At 44.2% G+C, this 7,313-nt stretch overlaps 1 long non-coding RNA gene across 8 annotated transcripts; it reads right to left on the reverse strand.

Annotated features, from left to right (window-relative positions):
• Positions 1-502: 502 nt before the first annotated feature.
• Positions 503-6,315, reverse strand: LOC123090891 (uncharacterized). 8 transcript variants are annotated; one of them, XR_006442644.1, is made up of 8 exons: positions 5,897-6,302; positions 5,654-5,823; positions 4,220-4,305; positions 2,715-3,558; positions 2,477-2,627; positions 2,090-2,392; positions 1,714-1,826; positions 503-867 (listed from the first exon to the last, which is right to left on the reverse strand). It is a non-coding gene; the product is annotated as an uncharacterized lncRNA (long non-coding RNA). The 8 variants fall into 8 exon arrangements; XR_006442646.1 differs by having other exon boundaries at positions 2,715-3,598; XR_006442647.1 differs by lacking the exon at positions 4,220-4,305 and having other exon boundaries at positions 5,897-6,315.
• Positions 6,316-7,313: the final 998 nt, after the last annotated feature.

Here is a 7,313-nt window from a genome sequence, read left to right on the forward strand (position 1 = left end):
GAACAGTATACTTTTTACAGACCTCGATTTGTCTTTCTTTTTTCTAAGAGCTACTCATATGTCCAAATGACATGAAATTTGAAGCGTACCTCACGCACAAAACTTTCTACCATTCAATTTTTTTTTTGAATTTTGTACTGTTTGTTTTGAATTGTTTCTTCAATGCAGATGCAAATGAGGCTGGGCACCAAATCGTTGCACTCTAAATTTTGACCCAATCCTAATAAGACTAAAAATAGTATGTGTAAAACCTGGCATCATGCTTCTCTGCAGAACAAGCACCTGGCGCCTCCCTACCTACATGGCTGTTGCAAAGATTGCCCCTTTCCGTCCAATCATCGCCAACTAGATTGGGTTCGCGCCTTGGCGCGAGGGTGCCGGACACAACATTTTGACAAAGCGTGTAACAATTTGTCAGTAGGAACTCAGGTATAGCATGTGCAGCCAACCAATTGTGTTAGAAGCAAAACATAATGAAACTGAAGATGAACATCCGGTTATAAGACAGAATCAAGCTCGGTGCTTTCATTTGAATAGAGATAAAACACAATACCATACATTACTTTCTACGATAGAGAGATAGAATCAATATCTAAAGTCTATCAATGTCTTGTTCAAAGCAAAGTGAAAATAGCAACATGCCACCAGGTGCTACCTTCCATTACAAAGACGACAACGGGAATCTAAACGTTATACATTTCCTGTTCAGAAGAACATCAAAAGGGCAAACATGCTGGCTTGGGCGATACGAAACAAAAGGTCGATGTTCCAGCTCCATTGTGTTAGCCACCTTAGTCTTGCGATGCTTGGCATCCTGCATAGCCACATCTTTCTTCAGATTTTGGAGCCTCTTAGAATAAAGTTGGCCTGTCTTAAGGAAAAAGTATATCAATACAGACTGTTTCTTATTTTTATTGTGGTGTGAACGGAGGAAAAAGGATGATGCACGACTAAAAACACTAACCGAAAACCTGGTTGTCAACCAACTATATACTACTCAACTAAATCAGAGAGGGATCTTCTGGGCACTAAGCTGTTGTAAAAGGTTTTTAAGGTCCCCACTTTATCATCAACCTAAAAATAAAACATAAGGTGGAGGGCAAGGGAAGGACTAAAATAAAAAGTAGTAGTCACTTGGTAATGCATACTGGAAAGACATTTTGCTGGTAAGGATCTCCCCTACTCACAGAACAAATAAAAATATAGGAAACGCGCGTTGCACATGATAGATCAACCCAATACAGTAAGTTTAGATCAATAGCAATATAGAAGAGTGAGACAGTCAGTTATACCAAAAGCAAGACGCTATATATTTGGCTCCCTCCCAGATCAAATTAATTTACAATTATGGAGGATTGTAAAGTAATCGACAAAGAAGTGATCGCCAATTGCACTGTCTACTTATGCCTTTATGAATGCAAATGCATTCTATTGATCTCCAAATTTCATCTAATTGATATTTTCATTCCCTCCATTCCAGAACATATACATTCCTCTAAAACAAAATCTACTTAGGATAAAGTGTTCCCACGTAGCTTTATGTCTGTGTTTCCTCTTAAATTCAATGTATGAGAAACAATCATCAAGAAGATAAAGAAAAATACATATTTTCTCATTGCAAAATGATCGCGGTTCAAGGTAAGGCGCTTCAGAGGAAGGGAAGAAAACAATATCACATATACTTCTTTTCACCTCTAAAGGTCTGAATCTTACCTGGCATGTAGTTCAAGGGAGAAGTTGCTTCTGCCACCGCTCGCTGGTTGTGTGCCTGATAATTCCTCCCAGAGTGATATCATCCACCATAAATTCTTCGTCAGATGAAGAAACTGGCAACAAAAGAACCCCACAAAATCAGTAATTAACTATTTCGCTACATTAAGGTGAAGGCATGAAGCTAACAAATAGCACAACCAAAAATAATAATTAATGTCTGCTTATTGGGCCTATGCGGTAGGGTCGTCGCCCTAAATCATGTGTGGCATCATCCAACACGACGTTAAGCATCCCATGGCGACTGGTTCGGCGACATGGCATAGTACAGGGACCAGCAAGGCAAGAGAAGTAGGAGGCAAGGGCAAAGCATGCAAACCTGTTGTGGGCTGACAGACAGGGTGGCCTCAACCGGTGCTATAGCCGGCGGTGTTTCCTTTTGGGCTATCTCGATGCCATGGTCCTCACTGGTCACTACAGAGTACTGGCATGAGCGGCGGACTACACAACCCTTCCAGTGATGGCAACGGGCGAACCGGCGGGAGACACAACAGCAACCAGCAAACCAAGACAACGGGAGGGGCTGTTAGAGAGAGAGAGAGAGAGAGAGAGAGGAGAGAGAGAGAGAGAGGAGAGAGAGAGAGAGAAAGAGAGAGAGAGAGAGAGTCGGCATGGTGGCGACCTGCGAGCATATGATTCCTTGTTAGTAAATATCATATGGAATTATGAGAGAAAAATGAATAATCGAATAAGGACCAAAGCTGACCTTTTCAAAGTTATGTGGATTAAAATGTAGGACGGCCCACACAACCCTCCCGACGAGGGCGAGGGGCAAGCCAGCAGGAGACACGGCGGTGACCAGCATGCCAAGTCAATGGGAGGAGGCAGTCAGAGAGAGAAAGACAACAGACATTGACCTGCAATAGTACAGAGTAGACAGTAAATATCATATGTCATTCTGAGGAACAGAGGAAATGAACAATCAAATAAGGTCCAAAGCTGACCTTCTCAAAGTTATATGGATTCCAATCTAGAACGATCTTCTCGTGCCAATTCAAAGCGAGGTGTGAAGAGTGCACATCATCATCGAAATAGAATCTCACCATAGGTGTGTCTCGCCATCATAATAAAAAAAATCCATAACCCAAATGGACCGACAAAGTGCAACTTACTCTTTACCAGACTAAATTAAGAACCAACAACAGATCGACGAATGCAACAACAGATCCAGCACATAAACGGCAAGAACAGAAGATTTGCAGGCACATGAGATCTAAAATCAATCAGTTATTGCTATTTTCTTTATTCATTAGCCATGCCGCCAAGTTGCCACAACCTGGTCGCCCCATCCAGTGTGCAAATTTACTTCATATCAAACAAAAAAGGCACCAGGGACATGAGAAAGCATGGTAGACAAAGCATTGAAAATGTAAGAGAAAATGTAATAAGGAGGAAAGCTAACTAATCTTGCAATTTGATCTGTTCAATATATTTACTTTTCAGTACTGCCTGCAACAAAATCTGCCGATGCCATCATTACATAGCAGACTCCAGAATTTAAGAAAGCAATAGAGGACACTGTATAGGCATATATACTTAAAAAGCACAGGTAGAAAGCAGATTTCAGGCAATAGCTATTGAACTGCAGGTATGAACTTGAACATATCTTTAGGCAAATTTAAATACAAACAAAAGCATGATAAACAAAGTATAACGGCAACCAGAAGCCGGAAAAACCAAATGTCAACAATACCAATATCAAAGGAAATTACCTTCTATGGAATTGACCCTAGAGTCTTGAAGCTTGGAACGAACTTCTTCTGTATGTTAAGGACGGCAGTGACGGTGCTGCAGAAAAACCATGGGATGACAACCCGTCACAACCTTACTGGTCACAAGCAAGCACAAGGTTACAGATTAATGATTACCAGTAGAACCATATACATTTAAAGAAAAATTGTTCATCCAGATTTCTCGGGACTTATTTAAGCACTAACGCTAATCCACTGTCCAATGATCATCCAAGATTCTGCCTTTACCACAAAAAGAAAGTCTAGAACCATATACACTTCAAAGAAAAACTGCTTATCCAAATTTCCAGGGACTTAGTTAAGCACTGATGCTAATCCACTATCCAATGACCATCCAGGATTTTAGCACCCCTTTAAAAATACAGACAAAATGGGAACCAGGAGGTTTACCATGATGTGTAAGTGGCCTAACTCTGAATCCATTTTCAGATGATGAGATTATTCATGAGTAGATGACGTCTTTTGCCAAACTTCTAAATGTCCCTTAGATCCTATAACGAAACTATTGCAATTCTAATTATAACCAATGTACTCAATAGCAAACCAAACTAACAATAGGACCATATCTCAAGCATGTATACTAACTCCAGATTGGTACATGTGTATCGACTAACTGTGGAGCGTTTCTTTATCAGCTATTAATATTGAAATTTTCCTTTTGAATGTCAGGTCTCAAGTACAATAGTAGATAAATATACCTGGATAATAAACCTCTATTTTTTTCTAGAATATGCTGTTGAGTGCCTTCCATAAGCATGTATATGGTATCATAGTAGATAAGTCCCTAACAAACATGAAGGCATAGGATGATGGTTAAGAAAGCCAATAGCAGATAGCCATTACAAGAGTATCTCCACTACCAACTAATCTTAAGCTCACGCCACGCCCACCATGCACAGCTAGTGAAGTAACTAACTAATGCATGAGCTAACTCTACGACCATTTTGTGTCATAACTCGCAAATGCACTGGTGTTGATAACAAATCAGTAAACATTCAGCATGAGGATGAATTGGAAAAGTAAGGTAACCAGGAGCACAATGATTCAAGGCTTAGGACAAGGAGTAGTTGTGTTGATAAAGAATCGCTGAAAAAAAGACATTCAGAAGTCTGGTGTATCAAGGACTTGAAGTCGTTGATTAGCGGATATCCAATCATTTAGGATGTAGTACGATAGACACGAGCACCAGATTTCTACTTAATATGAACATCATTGTTTAAGATTGTTTTTAATAAATGTGCACGTACATTTGTCTTAGTAAAGTCATTATCTCTATTAATCAAGAGTAACTGTTTGGTGTAATCCTGACAATCCAATTCTTTTTTTTGAGGAAAAGCATAGCTTTATAGATTAACCTTGCTTGGGCAAATTACCCGAAGTAGAAGCAGCCGCATGAGGCTGTACATGATTCATTGACTTGTGCTTAAGTCTGAAATCTTGCGTGCAATAAACCAATTTTGTACGGAAACCAACGACCACTAAAATTACAGTGGATCATAGTAATCTGCATTGGCAATCCATAGGGAATTCCATCTAGCACTATCATGTGTGAGCGACCATGAATCAATTTTTGACTGGAATCAAATAGAGGAGATGGTAAGGCAATGGGGGGATATGCACCTGCTCGTAGAAATGCAGGGTAAAGGGGAAAATGTGCATAGATACTACTATATTTGGTATATGGATAAGAGTCGCGGATGCTGCTACTGGATGAGGAACCTCCGCTCAACAACACGGGCGTCCGAAGATATTGCAGCTTCAGCGGACACGGCGTAGCACACCGCAAAGGGGAACAGCCGGATGGCCGTCACTCGGGCCGGCGATGCGATGCGATTTGTGAAGGACTTTAGAAGGTTGCTGATGCACGCGCTGTCCACGAGAGGCACCGGCGCAATTGCTCTCATGGCACTGGTCAAAGGAGCTCACTGGAGAGGACGGCAGCACCGACCGCGGCCGCCGAACCCACCGCTGACCCTAGCAATAAATTTTTTTACATGATCCTAGGAATAATCTGTCGCTACTAAAAATGTGTTGTATATGTATATAATTTCTTTTGGTGATTTGTTGGGCGGAACACCATGAACACCAAACCAAATCGCTAGGGAGGGAGAGGGGGGGAGGGGCAGATGGACCTCGAGGTCTAGCAGGCGCAGTAGAAGAGCCTGCTGAGCTTGTCCCTGCCGCTGCTCTCACGTCGAGCTTGCAGCCCCCTCCGCATCAGCCCGGCCGGCACTGCGTGCCCCTCCTCCTTCTGCTGCACCCTGAAGCCGGCCATCTCCTCGTCATCCTTGAGCGAACCAGTCTGCAGAAAAACGAATCAATTTCATTGATGAGCAGCGGCCAACGAGCAAGAACGGCAAAAAAGAGACTCGTACCTGCAGATTCAATCGTTGCCCGCAATCCCCAACACGTGCTGGATAGGTGGCAGGGGTTGGCCGTCCTTGCTCCTCTGGCCGCTCTCCATGGCTGCGGCCCACTCCCGGGAGATAAGAAGAGAAGCCGCGGCCGCGCCGACCCACCTGCGCCACGCCGTGTCCCCTACGCCGCCTTTGCCTCGCCTCGCCATTCCTGCTTCCCTCCCGCGGGAGCCGGGGCCGGGGCGGGAGGGGGTAGAAGGAGGAGGACGTGAGGGGAGGAGGCCGGGCGCCAGCGGGTAAGGAGGAAGCAGCGGCGGCGGGCTCGGGCAGAGCAGCGGCGGCGGGCTCGGGCCTAGGGTTTGGAAGGAGAGAGAGGCGAGGCGGGAGGAAGAGGAAGGGGACGGCGCGAGTGCGGCTGTGCGGGAGGAGCGACGGCTAGGTTTCCTCTCCACAGGAGCGGCCCCTTTTATACCGCAGGACGCGAAATGACGAAAATGCCCTCGTGGGGCACTGGAATTACGCGCGGTGGCACGGTCGAGGTGAAACTGTTCGTTGCAACAGTAACTTTTTTTATCCGACGGACGCGGTCATTCCAGGGCTAGATCCAACGGCCCAGATCGCATCAAGCCGCCAGATCCAACGGTCAGGAAGTCCAAATCGCTGAGGAAGCGGGAGGATCCTCCGCATCCTTATTTCTCGATTATCCAAATGTAGATCAAACATAACGTAATAAAAACACCACATACATCTCATATTTTATCTCCGGAAGACTACCATCATGTTTATGAACCATGCGAGATCCAGATGATGATAACCAAAGTGTTTGTTTGCAATGACTATACCCAAAATGTAGATAGGGATCCACTACTCATCAAAACTCAACTCCGTGGAGGCAGCCTCGATTGAAGGACAAGTTCCGCCTCTGTCAAGTGAGCAGTTGGAGGTTTCTTTGGTTGATGATGCTAAAAGGAAGGCAGCTGCAATTTCATGATGGTTAGTGCTCAGTGTTTCGTGTTGTCCACGTGACTTTGGTCTTTTGAGTCGTAGAGTTGATGGTTGTGGTTGTTGTGTGTTGGGAGCATAAGGCGGACCGTCTACGTGGTCGTGAGAATGAGTCGCTTCTGGAGTGTCACTTTTGTAGTGTTTGTATCGGTTTTCGCCCTGTTTTCCGAAATTAACTGGGCAATTCTCTTCTTTTAGTTAATCGATGAGGCAATCCTTTTGCCTCCGTTTTGAAAAAAAAACTCAACTCTGATGTAGGATTAGTGATGGTTTGTAAATTATTACAAGCACAAGTGCGCGGAAAAGAAATCTATCTCTCATGGCGAGTACAAGTGACCACTGCGGTGACCTACCGGACTCGACCCTGTTGCGCGTGGAAGATGACATTGCCTGTGCGGGTGTCGATGAAGTGTACGACCACAACGACACCCTC

Source organism: Triticum aestivum, chromosome 4B (genome assembly GCF_018294505.1).
Source record: "Triticum aestivum cultivar Chinese Spring chromosome 4B, IWGSC CS RefSeq v2.1, whole genome shotgun sequence".
NCBI classification, from domain to species: Eukaryota; Viridiplantae; Streptophyta; class Magnoliopsida; order Poales; family Poaceae; genus Triticum; species Triticum aestivum.